Below are 15,089 nucleotides of genomic sequence, written 5' to 3'. Positions count from 1 at the left end.
AAACATGGAAATTGTACAAAATTTATGATGATAATTGATTAAAAAACAAGATAAAACAGGAAATCAATGGTTTTTCGGTGGAATGTTGAACCATGGTTTCTGCCCAAAACCGGTTTAACAACAGACAAACAACAATTGTGTTTTGATTACAAAATGTTATATAGCAAGTCAGCGTAAAAAGAAAATTCGCCCTATATTTTGTGTACATTTAAATTAAAATAAGTCCTCTGGTGATGTTTAGTGATTTAGTCTACTTAAATCTGACCTCTTCACATAAACCGTGAACTTCAGATTCATGTTTAGACCTGCCTCCAAGAACAGACGGACATTACTTACACCTTTTCTTCTCCTTTGGTTCACATTGCTACAGTGCTGGACCATCTTTTGTCAACAAGGAGCTGAGAACATTTGTCTGAGACACTGGTCCATATTGTCATTACAGCATCATGCAGATTTGTCAGCTGCTTGACCATGATGCAAATCTTCTGTTCCAGTCTATCCCAAGAGTGCTCAAGTGACTAGATCATGCTGATCTGTTGAGGCCATTTGAGCTCACTGTTGTGCTAGTTCACCCAAAAATGAAAATAATGTTATTAATTGCTCACACTCACGTTGTTTCAATCTCCTGAGGCCTTCATTCATCCTCAGAACACAAATGAAGATATTTTAGACATCTGAGAGCACCCTCAGACCCCATAGACAGCAACAGTCTCAAGACGAAAAAAACCCCCATCTCATCTGACTTCAGTAGTTCAACTGTAATCATAGAAAGAACCTGAAACCAAGAATCATGAGCACCAAACCATTAAACATGATGACAAGCCACAGACGTTTTTTTCTAAAAAGAATCTGTTATTTATTTATTTTTTGACATAAACAAAAATTCAGCAAACAATTATAATTGTTTAATGGCTGAAATGTGGCTAGTATATGAAACAATCTAACTATTTAATATATTATTTAACTATAATTATAATGTATAATGCACTGCTGTTGTTTAACTCTAGTTTTGATGAGGTACAATGATGATGTTCTCATGTCAGACTCAGGGTGCTTTCACACTAGAACTTTTAGTCCACACACGGGTTCGTTTGACATCAAAGTATGGTACGTTTAGCTGGTGTAAATGTGTCTCCACCTGTGAACCGTACCCGAGCCTGCCTCAAAGAGGTGGTCTGGGGTACGGTTTGTGCGAGCTCTTGTACGGTTCACTTCTGATATGAATGCAATCATACCAAATAATGGAAGTGAATCCACCAACTGTACAACAAACATAAGTGTTCATTAAAATGTTCATTCTTTTGTGTGTGTGTGTGTGTGTGTGTGTATCCAACACAATCTCACGGCAATTCGTAACTTTTTTATTTAGTGGCTAATTCATATGAATTCGTACAATCTAATTCATACAACTTAGTACGATTTGCTCATCCCCTAATGACTGTTGGGTTTAGGGGTGGGGTTAGGAGTCACGACTCCTTTTTGAAATCGTACATTTTCGCAAGATTGAACTTGTATGAATTCGTACAAATTAGCCACTAAACTGGCAAAACATAAAATACTTACTTTTTCTCGTGAGATCAGGCTGGTGTATCTGTTGGAGAAAAGGAATTTATTTTTATTACTTTTGGGTTTTTATTTATTAGAAAAATGTTTAGACTAACAACAGATTAATCAATCTTTTCTATTGTATTACAACACATCTTGACCAAACACACTTCCTCGTTTTTACTGTGATTCATACTTTTAGAAAAACTGCTGACCAGAGGAAAAAACAGAATAAGAATAAATTTAGCGTTTGTTCCAGACACAAGGAGCATGATCTTTGTAGAAGTTGTGAAATATATTAAAGATGCACGTAATTGTTCAGTTCTAGTATGCAGAGAAGGGTTGGAGAAAGAGGAAGTATGTCTGGGGGTTACAAGAGCCAAGGGACTGCAGAATGACTGATAAGTGACGTTACACCAAACTCCACTTGTTAATATCAGTTGTGTACATATGCTGGTGTCAGCAAATGTAAGTTAGTTGCGAACCTCTTGAATGTAATTCTTGTATTGCATTGGGGTAATGTAACCCAGAGCTCTGTCATCGAATTATTCATTTGTATCTAATAAATTAATAATATTTTTGGCATTGAAGAAAACACTCTCCAGACCTTTTCTTATTGAACACCCATGGAATTGGCTTGATATTCCAACATATCACATGGTGACAAGCGGGACTGACCAAGTGCAAACAATGATAACGTCTGCTTGTCTCCATCAAAAATGACTTCAACACTTTTAATGCTTTATTTATTTATTTATTTATTTAATTTAATTTTATTTTTGCGACAGATACTGTATGTGTAAGTGGCTTTCTGTATTTTAGTTTTGGTGATAAAGATTCAGTAAAAGCAGAATGTCCGTGACATGTGTACGTCTCCATCACATTCTCTTGATTTGGTTTCACCTGTTTGCAATGATCTGGTCGTACCTCGCTTAAATGATCTAAGATGATTTGCCAGATCCTGGATCTACTAATCTTGACTACTGAACTTTGGCTAATTTGGTTCTTCAAACAAGTTCACGAATCAGATTAGAATGTCTGGATAAACTGATCTGAGATCGCTGCGTGTGTTGTGAAGGACAGATCTATCGATCCTTGAAATCATGATCGGCAATGCAACGATTGGCTGACAGCACAACAGCATAATGACATCATCTGATTAATATTCAATTATCCATGTAAGCAAAATTATATAAAATTCATAGTAAATGGTTTGTTAAATATGATACGCAGAGATGGCATGCTATCATAAACCTTTACAAGATGGCTTCACTGTGATCATAATGAAATGGAGATGTCAGCAACAATGCTCAGGTAGGCTATGCTATTTAAAGAGGCACAAACAATGGCAGAAAAAAACTGCCCCTTGCCATTATACCACCACCATCATCCTGATCCAGTGCCGACCCAGGGCCCCACGTTTCTTGGAGGAGCCCACAAACACTGCTCTTATATTATATTTACTGTGAACATAAGCAGGAGGACGAGCGTGAACGTTAAAACCTCAACCATTGCGCAATGCACAAACCCTATTAAACACGATACAATTAAACAACAATGGTGAGAAAAAAACTTCCACATTATAGTAAAAGATTAGCGCTGCATAAATCATACATGACAAATATCTTAAAACGATAATAAATACACAACAAGAGTATGAATAAAAGCAGAAAATATTAGAAACATACCCAGCACCACACTCTATTTTGCATAACCCAGCCCGCGATCGGCTATTGAGTAAACTGGAATGACGTAACATGACGTAACGTATTCCTACACAGATTCCACATGTCTCCAAATTGCTCACGTTGGATATAAAGCTGAAAAGGTGTCTTAAAGTCTTAACTAATATAACATCACAAGTATCATTGCTATTTTTAATCGATCCTAATCGAATTTTAATTTAAAATGAAATGGCATCGAAACTCAGAGCCAAAAAAAAGGAAGAAAAGAAAATCAGAGGAAGAAAAGCAAGCTCAAAGTAAGGGTGTGTTCTACTATTCATAATACATTATTTAGTAGTGCGGTATTAGGACTTGTTTTAATGAATGCAACGATGTGAGACATAAGAGGTCACATTCAGCATGTTTCTTTAAATAATCAATTAATTATCTCTCCCACTAATTCACCCTGCTGAAAAAAACAGGTTTCCCCTCAATTTCTCAAAATCTAATTTTACCCACTGTCCAACATCTAATGCAAAGTTTTGTTTGTGTAAATCTCAATTTGTGTAAAAACAGGGAAAAATGTATCCTGCATTTCTAGTTATTTGTCCATATATTTGTGTTATTCATTAACAAAAACTGCATTTGATTCATGTTTTACTTGTATATGCCATGCTCATATACTTATATATTTTTAAATTAGTGTTTTCTGGCTTGCAAACTTATTTGTTTAAATCAGAGTAAATATTTTTACATATGTACTATAGGTTAAATATGTTACAGTTAATACAAATTTGTACATTTAAATATTAAAATTGTATATTTTTTGTGCTTTTTTTCTCACCAAAAAACACCAGTGGGCCCAGTTTTTGTTTTATCTCGCCTAGGGCCCTTCAACCTTAGGGGTCGGCACTGTCCTGGGGTGCGTTTCCCAAAACCATTGTTAGGTCGCAAGTTTCGTCATTACAAACATATTTGTTGATTTGCCCAAATCAATCGCTCCAAGGAACATTCGCAAACTGCGTCGCAAACTTGAGCACTCGCAACTACAGCTCTGGAGCTGTGGTTAGAAACATAGTTCATGGCTGTGTTCTATTCCCACTTATCCCCCTATGCCATATTCATTTAGAACATTCTAACATTCAAAGTTGGAGTTATTAAAAATAAAAAAGCATTAAGGTCATCTCTCTGAGGTGCAATTTGCTTTTAAACTATTTTTACAGTTCAGTTTTAACGATCTTCATGTTTACAGTTGTGCTCCCTTCGCAGTGCACTTTGAAAACATTGATGTCTTTTTGAACTCAAGACGAAAGCTATAGGTGACCTATTATTTGAAAGCGGAATTTATGTTACATTTATGTTACATCTCCAAAGCTTGTGAAAACAAAAAGCAAACACTAATTATTTTATCTATAGTTGGTTATTTATTAACTATCTGTACTGTATATGACATGGGGCTGCTGGTTAGAACTTTCTGCCGTGGTTTACATGTGTTAAATTGTAAAAGTAGACTTTTCTAAAAAATAACAAATAAAAAAACAATATCTATTCTAATAATAATAATAATAATAATAATAATAATAATAATCATCATCATCATCATCATTAATATTAATATTATTAAAACATGATTTTTTTATTTCTAATACATAATAAGTATTAAATTTCATTTTTATAATAAATAGCCTCATTAATTATTTATTCAAATGATTTATATATGATATTAGAATATGTGTCAGCTTTTGTAAGTGATTTTATGTTTTAGAATAGGATATGTCATATTCTCAATAATATTAGTAAAGGAAACACAGGCCCTATGTGCCATTTACATATATTTCAGTAAATATGGAAAGCGACTGCATGTTTTTACAAAAACTAATATTGGATTGTTTTAAGTATGTGTGCATGTAAAACAATATAATTGCACAGATAAATGATGGGGTTCTTCTCTAAAGAAGTTGTTACTACACCCAGTTTAGAGCGTCATTATGGGCGTTTTATGTTACAACTAACATGGTTCAAGTGATGGATCTGCGACAGAGAAACTATGTGTTTTGGGAAACACTCATCACAACATCATTCTTTTCCCAAACGATGCTACTATGTACTATGATAGTTCAGCCGCGAGATACGTCGTTGTTTGGGAAACAAACCTCTGAACGGTTGATGCAAGACATTGTGTGGAGGACTCCTTTCATGTTGTTTAGTGCAAATGCTCACGGTGTCGACCGAATACACCAGTATTTTGATTTATCAGACCAGGCAAATTTCTACCAGTCTTCAATTGTCTGTCTTTTGTGAGCCTGCATGTGAATAATACTAGATATTCTCAGGATTGTCAGTGGTTTATTCTTCTGCTGCTGTAGCTTACCTACTTCAAAGTTGAAACAATCGTGTGTGCTAGTTGTTTTTCTGCAATCTCAGTTGTAGCGAGTGGTTATTTGAGTTAATGTTGTTTTTCTAGATATTCTGGTCATTCTGCTCTGGCCTCTTGCAAGAAGGCATTTTCAGCCGCAGAACGTCATTCACTGGATGTTTTCACCTTTAAAGATTCTCTGAAAGAGAACATAAATATGAGTAGATCAGCACGACTAAGCCTGGCATGTCTGATTCCAGCATTCAAAGTCATTTAACTCATCTTCCGTTCACTTTCTGATGGTTGGTTTGAACTTTAGCAGATCATCCTGACCACAACCACATGCATGAGTTGCTGCCATGTGATTGGCTGATTAGATCTTTACTTTGACAAGCTTTTGATCATGTGTCTCCAATAAAGTAGCCAGTAACTGTACAGTATATGCACAATTACACAGATGAAAAAAATATTGGTAGCCACTTCCTTTCATGAAGTGCCACTAAACCTGTCTTTCATGATGTGGTTACTGATAAAAACACTAACAGGAAGCAGAGGTCTTGCAGAAACCTATACAATAGGTTTTTCAGAGAACATAGAGAATATAGAGGTCCTCTAAAAACCATGGTGTTATTTAATTAGCATCGATTAGTCATTTTCTCCCAAGCCAACCATGTGCAGTACACATTTCCAATATACCTCTATTTAAATTCTACAGTTTTCACACACTAACTAAAATCAGTACTAAAAACACGGGAGAAAAAACTGCAGAGTCAAGATCTGCTCAAACACTTGACACATTTCAACTGACGCACTTCAATTCAATTCAAGTTCAGGTTCCCAAAGCCGCTTTACAAACGGAGCACGTTATTACATTCAGGAGTTCCTTCATCCTCCATACACAGCAATAGCCCTGGCTCATTCAAAGACCAGAAAAGAAACAAAAGATATTGTCGAAACATTTCATGTGACACATTGCTGTATGTTCATATGACATATATGCTATTAGAGTCAGCAGTGAAACACGTAAGCATTGTATTGTGCACAGTAAACACGCAGCCTGTTCTGATGTGGAAGATTTTGGCAACCAAAGTTCTTTTTCATAGTTTTTTGATAGCATAATAGTTTTTGAAGCTTTGTATGATTAGGGGAAAGCGGGGCACAAAGTAACACTTTTTGGTTTTGGTCAAATGATGAACAAAGTAATGGGGTTAGACAAACCATATTTTTTACTAATAACACACAAGCCTCTCCTACAAATGAGCACTGAAATTATGACCGCCAGACCTGTGGTTTCTGTGCAGTATTGCCAAAAGTGCCAGGAGTAAAAATGTTACTGTTTACCCCACCTGCAGGGCAAGTTGTAACAGACAGAGGGTTAGTGGTAACACATGCTTACATTTTGCAGATTTCACACAGTTAATTTAATTTCGGTTTACTTTAAATAGTAGCTATATTTCCTCAGTAGTTGGCTCATTTCTTTTTTTATTCTACATAGCACAGTATGTTCATGTATTTCTTTGTTTATTAGATAAACACATTTAAATCTATTTGCATTATTATACAATGCATTTATTTGCATTATTAGCAAAAATATGTATTTTTTTCTATCAAAACAATAAAAATCCAAAAACATTTTCATTTAAAAAGTTCTCAACATTACACTCAAAATTCAAACATTATTTTGCTTGTTTTAATTGGTGTCCAACAGTGTGTGGCTTAATTGTAATACTCTGTTATAACTAGCCTCGCTGTGTCGTGTTTTTCTTAAAACTGGCTAGCAGTCACTGTGTGTTTCTTACAACTTTCAAAGTGGTTCCATCTTTAAGCCTAGAGGACAGTAATCACAACAATATAAAACTTTAAGTGCATACTTTCACAGATTTGTTTAAAAAAAAAAAAATCAACTATAATAAAAATATTTTATGCTGCAAAAATTTTTTCTCTTGTGTCTCTCATTCAAATTTCACTTAACTTTTTCAATAATTGGCAGGAAGACGTCTGCCGACATTGTGGTGAAAACCTCAATGCTTAACCCAGAGCAAATACCTTAAAACTCTGTGTTACATTTAACCCTGCGTTACTTTGTGCCCTGCGCTCCTCTATAGTTGAATTGCTAGGGGTCAGATTAAATGATTTGGCTCTTTTTCCGGTCTTTAAATGTCTTCAGTGTTCATATATAGCTGACTTTTTCCAGCCCAAAAGCTGTCTAAAACTAATCCAAACGTTCAATAAAGCCCCCAAAATATTAGAGTAATATTTTAATTATTTAAATAGAAATCAACCTAGTTAATTTAACTATTTTTTAACCATACCAACCAACACCATCAGTCACAGAACCACAACATCGAAACAAAACCCCATCACATCGAAACTCCTTCTTACCCACACACTGAACTTATTGCTGTGTAGATTACACTACCTATTAGAGTATGTTTTATTTTAAAATGGGCTATAAATTCGTCACATTTTGGTGTTTTAAATACTTTTGAACATTATTAGGTGCTGCTTGTCAATCAGACAACACTTCTATGTTTGTTCTTGCTGTCAATTGTAAAAAAATCATCGATAAGTGCCATGATAACCACTGTAAGTTTAACTGTGTGATTCGAATGCATGTGAACAGAAGTCAGATATGTCCAGGTAGTCAGATTTTTAATACAACTTTCCTTCAACTCCTCTTGCTGGTGGGCCCACGTGGTTTGTGCTATGCACTGGTCATTAATAACTAAATGGAGTAGAAGCACACAGTTATGTTTTGTTAAATAAGTATCATATAAAATTTACGTTTTAAAACCGGCCAAATTTTGTCAACCCGTCTACGCCATTCTTTACCCGCACAATCAAATTTAAAACCGCCCAATCTGGCAACACTGAATGTCTTTCGACCTGTTGAGGATAAGGAAGCCAGGGTTGTCAGGCAACAGAGTTTGATACAAAATTAGCCCAATGGTCAATCAAAACTAGTTTAATAATATCAATACTTAAAACATGCCATCTCCCATTCATAAAATATACATTTTATTATATATTACTCAGTATGTATTATACAGATTATACATTATATATATATATATATGTGTGTTTTTGGTTTGAGAATAAATTATTAAAATGTTGTAACCTTAAAAATCTCTTACAGATTGCACGATTAGTTGGTATGATGTCTCTTTTCATGTGAAGTTTTATGATTGGTAGAAAATAAATTTGGTAGAGTAAAATATTTCAATGCAAGCACATAAATAAAATGCATCTATATGTCAAAACTTTAACCAGCAGAATAAAAACAACCCACATTACATGCTTAAAGGTAGCACAATTACACTGGAAAACTGCAGACCTGGCAACCCTGAAGAGAGCTCTCAGATTTCATCTAAAATTTGTTATTTGTGTTCTAAAGATGAACGAAGCTCTATATGACTTTAAACATTGTGAGTGTAAGTAGTTAATAACAGAATTTTCTACAAATCCTTCAGGTCAATGGTCTCAAACTTAATTCCTAGAGGGCTGCAGCTCTGCATAGTTTAGCTCCAACTTGGTTGATAGTACAGTAGTCTTGAACACCTTGATTAGTGGGATCAGCTGTGTTTGATTAAGGTTTAAGTAAAACTGTACAGAGCTGCAGCTCTTCAGGAATCGAGTTTAAGACCAATGCTTTAGGTGTTGTAAGTGAACCATTCAGCTAGTAAGCACATAGTAATCTGCAGTTACCCAATTAAGAAAAAAAGTAAAGTTGTGGTGTCCTCGTAGTTATCACAGAGTTGGCTTCAAATATCCTTGACAATGTATTTTAAGTCTGGAGTGCTGACAGAATGAACAGGCCAGATCAGTGTTTGCATATGAAATATGATGAACCAGGTCATTGAGAACAGTAAAAGGACTGTTTGTTATTTCATCGTAAGTGTGCTTCATAATATATCTATTTTTATATTGAGAATATAACAAACCATAACATCTTATGATTTGTGTTTGCAAATGACTATGGATAGCATATGGATTTTTGATTTATGCAGGGCAAGGAAAAAAAAAACAGAGCAAATATTGATCTATCCACATTCACAAAGCAACCCACAAAATCTGCATAATAACTGTAGTGTTTCAGAGATGCGATCTGCGTTTTATCCACTGGGGGGAGTAATGATACTTAAACCGTTTGAATAGGCCAATGGGATTGAGAGACTGTTCAACTGATAATAAGGTAGGGTTGATCTGAGACTGCCTTAAAAAGGTTGCAAATCAAATTTTAATTCCTAATGGATTTCAAATGCATTAATAAAAAATAACATGATGTACGCTCATTTGCAGGGTATATGACAGGGTGTGTCAATACTTGTCCTGACTTGATTTCCTGTTGAGTGGTTTGTTAAAAAATGCACTGACTTTTGAACAAATTAAAAGATATCCTTGTCATAAAAAAAACTTCAGTTCACTTCAATAAACAAATAATCAAACATTTCAATGCTAATAATAAGAATAGTTGATAAGAATAATAATTTAAAATGCAGTGACTTTTACATTAAATATCTTCTCATGCTATCTAAAATAGTATGGTAAAAAAAATATGGTCACACTTTATTTTGATGGTCTGTTTGTTGAATTTAAATTATAGTACATGGCAACTATTTCTTATTTCCTTATATTGTAAGTAGGCTGTTAGATTGGGGTTAGGGTTAGTGCAAGTTGACATGTACGTGCAAAGTTTCTTGTAGTCAGTTAAATGTCTGTCGAAGGAGCAGAATCAACCGATATTAAGCAGACAGTCTACTAATACTCAACTGGACCTTAATAATAATAATAAAGTGTTACCAAAAATATGAATTTTAAATTAAAAACTAAGTCATGCTAATAAGAAACATTGTATATTAAACAATATGTGGGGAAAATTACAAAACATCATACCAGTGGTTCTCAAAAGTTTTTTTTTTTTTTATCAAGTAGCACCTCAGAAAAAAGTTGTCTTTGCAAGTATTGAAATTTTTAAAATGAGAGTATACCAGCATTTCCCACCATGTTCATATGCTCAACAGTGTTTGGCCACAATAATAATCGTTTAAAGATCAGTAAAAAGCACCTTAACAGATACAAACAGGAGCAGATAAATAATAAATCAGCTGACAGGCCTGGCTTCAAACACTCCTGTGTGGATCAGGGTTAACACGTTGTGTTGAGTCAAGCGCGGTCATTTATTAAAAGCGTCCATTCGTTATACTGTAAATTGCCATCTAAACATTTAGACATGCATTATTTATAAGCAGGCTTAAGGAATATCATCTAACATTTGCAATAACTTACCAAAAGATGAACAGCCTTCTCCCGAGCTGATTTTCCAAAAGTGGACTCCTCAAATTGCGCGCTGTGGTACAGCGTCATGTGATAATCTGATGATCCAAAAATATTGGGTTCAATTGACTAAACCTCAAATTATTGCTAACTTTACTAAAAATTGCTAGTTGTTTTTCTTTATTAAATAAAGTAAACAGTGAAATCAATATTTTCTGTAACATTTGTAGTTTAAAATTAAGCAATGTCCAAAACTAAACTTTTTAAATGACATCTGTTTGTTTAAATGAGCCATATTTACTGTGGCTGGATTTCATTTTTTACAGTGTACCACCAAAATGAGTAGTATTAAAATACAGTAGTGTATCAGGTCCAGTAAAGTAGCTAAAGCTCTGTACAGTTCAAAAACGAGGCATATTAATTTCTAAAATGAAGAACATTTAAATTAAAATGTGCTTTTTAAAGTTAAACATGGTAGGTTACTGTTGTTAAAAAGTAAAAAGAGAAAAAAATGTTTATCAGCACCTGGAAACAGGGGCGGACTGTGACAAAAAATCAGCCCTGGCACTGTAGCCACACCAGCCCACATTATCACACCGACACACCCCCACCCTCGGACACGCACATTCACTACTTTTATTGGTGTACAGATGGTGAAATAATATGAGCAGTACCATATGTAATAGATATTTAATAGATATTTATTTTGTGTTCGGACTTGTGAGGGAAACCGGGAGGAAACCCATGCGAACATGCAAACTCCACACAGAAACAACAACTGGCCCTGCCAAAGCTCGAACCTTTGACCTTTTTGCTGTGAGGCGACAGCGCTACCCATTGTGCTGCCCCCTTTCGAGACTATTTCAGTTAATTTTATGCATTTGGCAACGTCTGATTTTAGAGCAATTTTTAAGTTTCTCTGAGCTTTTTAGCACTGCCTTTATGGTCCATCTCTGACAATTAGCTTGTGTTGCACCTACAGTTTGTTTGACATTCTTGCCAGATTTTGATTATGTAGGCGTAACCTCTGATTGGGTCGGCCTATCTCTAAACCAGCTAGCCACTGCCGATTGGGCCAATGCTTAACATTTATTATTATTACAATTATCATCATCATTATCATCATCATAATATTCACATCTTGCAAGAAACAAAAACTGCCTGAATGTAAAAGCAATAATTATAAAAAATGTTTTAATAAAAAATAGCATACCGGCCCACATTTTAAAAATGGTCCAGCCCTTCTGGCAGTTGCCAGAATTGCCAGATGGCCAGTCCGCCCCTGCCTGGAAATGTTGCCTGGACCTCATAAATATAGGCGTTATGTTATCATATTCATTCATCAATTATTTTTGAATAAATTATCAATGTGACATATTTAGCATGTACATATGACATATTTGATTCATCCGCGTACCACTAGAAGAAAGCCCACGTACCATTAGTGGTACATGTACCACAGTTTGAGAACCACTGTATCATACAATACATTACATTTGGGGTGGCACTGTGGTTCAGTGGTCAGCACTGTCACCTCACAGCAAGAAAGACGCTGGTTCGAGCCCCAGCTGGGTTTGTTGGCATTTCTGTGTAGAGTTTGCATGTACTCTCAGTGTTGGCGTGTATTTCCACCGGGTGCTCTGATTTCCCCCACAGTCCAAAGACATGTGGTATAGGTGAATTGATTAAGCTAAAATGGACGTATTGTATGTGTGTGAATGCGAGAGTGTATGGGTGTTTCCAAGTAGTGGGCTGTCGCTGGAAGATCATCCACTGCGTAAATCATATGCTGGATAAGTTGGCGGTTCATTCCGCTGTGGCGACCCCCTAATAAAATAACTAAGCTGAAAAGGAAATGAATTGAATGAATGAATTATTATTCATTCATTAATTTTCTTGTCGGCTTAGTCCCTTTATTAATCCGGGGTCACCACAGCGGAATGAACCGCTAACTTATCCAGCAAGTTTTTACACAGCGGATGCCCTTCCAGCCGCAACCCATCTCTGGGAACACACACAATTCACACACACACACTACGGACAATTTAGCCTACCCAATTCACCTGTACCGCATGTCCTTGTACTGTGGGGGAAACCGGAGCACCCGGAGGAAACCCACACGAAGGTAGGGAGAACATGCAAACTCCACACAGAAACGCCAATTGAGCCGAGGTTCGAACCAGCAACCCAGCAACCTTCTTTCTGTGAGGCGACAGCACTACCTACTGCGCCACTGCCTAGCCTTGAATAAATTATTACATTAATTTAATAAACTATTAAAACATTAAATATATAGACATTTTAATTAATCAAAAATAGATTGACTTAACAAAATAAACAGATTTGCATGTGAATTAAATTGTATAATTCCTAAATTCCTAAAACTATTGAACAACACCCATTCCTGTCTTGATCCACTTAAAATGTTGACTACTGCATATATACAGTTGAAGTCAGAATTATTAGCCCCCCTGTTTATTTTTCCCCCCAATTTCTGTTTAACGGAGAGAAGATTTTTCTTCAACACATTTCTGAATATAATAGTTTTAATAACTCCTCTCTAATAACTGGTTTCTTTTATCTTTGACATGATGACAGTAAATAATATTTGACTAGATATTTTTCAAGACACTTCTATACAGCTTAAAGTGACATTTAAAGGCTTAACTACGTTAATTAGGTTAACTAGGCAGGTAAGGGTAATTAGGCAAGTCACTGTATAATGATGGTTTGTTCTGTAAACTATTGAAATAAAATATAGCTTAAAGGGGCTAATAATTTTGATCTTAAAATGTTTTTAAAAAAATTAAAAACTGCTTTTATTTAAGCCGAAATAAAATAATCAAGACTTTCTCCAGAAGAAAAAAATATTATCAGACATACTGTGAAAATTTCCTTACTCTGGTAAACATAATTTCAATATTTAAAAAATAAAAACAATTCAAAGGGGGCTAATAGTTTTTATTTTACTGTGTGTAAACATATATACAGACACGCACGCACAGAGAGAGAGAGACACACATACACACACACACACACCTAGATGATTATAAATGAATCATTGTAAATATACCGATTATTATTGTTTTTATTTGTTGTATCCTAAAAATGTACAGTTTATTCAGATCTATTTTTGTATTGTATTGTATGAATAATTAATGTTGAATAATAATATAATATATTGAATATTAATGTGATATATTGAATAATATTATGTATTGTTCAATCATCTTTATCCTTTATCATCTTTATATAATCTTTTTCCTTTTTTTTGCTACTACTACTATTTACTGTGTGTACTGTTTTTTTGTTTTTTTTATTATTATTGTTTTTATTTTTCATTATCATACATGTATGTTACTTTTTATGTAAACTTTATAACTGCTTTGGCAATACATTTGTAACAATTGTCATGCCAGTAAAGCAATTATTGAATTGAATTGAGAGAGAGAGAGAGAGAGAGAGAGAGAGAGAGAGAGAGAGAGAGACAGACAGACACACACACAGTACTGGAACTCCACTGGATCAGTCCAGCGCTATACAATCAATGTCTAGTGGCAGATAAGACTTCAAAGAATGAGACAGATTTACAAGACATGCTGAATCCCCCTTTAAAAAATACTGCTGCATAAATGTTTATGTAACTCAAAAGACATCCAACACTGCAGAAGAGAGCTTAGCCATCATAAAACAGCACCTCACAAGAAAGAACAATTGGCTACCTGTGGTTTGCTAACAAAAAAACAAACACACACATGCACACACATGTGCATCCGTGCATAGACAACTATGAAGACATATGTAAATCATTTAGTAACTCATACCATGGGATCCATTCAACAAATGGCAACATTTACATTATACTAATTATGCACTGATGTCATTCTCATTATCAGCATAATACTTTGGGTTAAAGGTAAATATAATTAAAAATATTAATACTTAAACCTTCATTTTTAAATTTCAATTAAATTAGCTGTGTACATAATTAAAATTTGCATTATATTACAGTTTTTTTCAACTGCTTTCACACGAAACATCTTAAATTTCTTACTCAAAATGCAAAACTACACCTCAACTCTCCAAAACCAGAAGCTGTTTTTCAGGCTTGAACTTTCAAAATTTTACCCACGATTCTCTACCTAAAACACAAAAATCTAACAGGAAGCCACTTGCTTTCCTTTTCCAAACACAACCAATCAAAATGCTACACTTATTCACAAGGTTGCACACACACACTCCTCAAATGT

Source organism: Danio rerio, chromosome 23, assembly GCF_049306965.1.
Source record: "Danio rerio strain Tuebingen ecotype United States chromosome 23, GRCz12tu, whole genome shotgun sequence".
NCBI lineage: Eukaryota > Metazoa > Chordata > Actinopteri > Cypriniformes > Danionidae > Danio > Danio rerio.
The sequence above is the reverse complement of the archived record's forward strand: the minus strand, read 5'-3'. Positions refer to the sequence as shown.